Source organism: Cicer arietinum, chromosome 6 (genome assembly GCF_000331145.2).
Source record: "Cicer arietinum cultivar CDC Frontier isolate Library 1 chromosome 6, Cicar.CDCFrontier_v2.0, whole genome shotgun sequence".
NCBI lineage: Eukaryota > Viridiplantae > Streptophyta > Magnoliopsida > Fabales > Fabaceae > Cicer > Cicer arietinum.
Genome location: NC_021165.2, coordinates 52,059,619 through 52,060,034, shown reverse-complemented (window position 1 = coordinate 52,060,034; position 416 = coordinate 52,059,619).

Genomic DNA, 416 nt, shown 5'->3' with positions numbered 1-416 from the left:
TGGAAATGTATGCCTAACTTCAAGTGGTAAAGCCTACTATCCTAAAATGTCCTACCCTTACCTAAGCCCCATTACAACCCGAAAGTCCTCCAAAAATGTATGTGTTTACTGCATTGTGATTGCTAACTAGAATTTTTTCAAGCCTATGGCAGCGTGATGCATGTTCTAGGATTTGAGCGATAAATTCATAACCCTTTCTAAACACTTGAGAGAAATTTTGGTGAGATTGTGTGAAGAGAGAGTTGAATTTGATGAATGAATGCCAATGTGTACAAATCTTGTTGTCTGTATTTTTGAAAACAACCATAGAGCATGATGAATGTTTTGCAGTAGCAAGAACTTTGAAATTTGAGTTTGATGTAATTTGAGAAATTGAATTTAAGTGTGCATTTAACAGGACCAAATATGAAATTAAT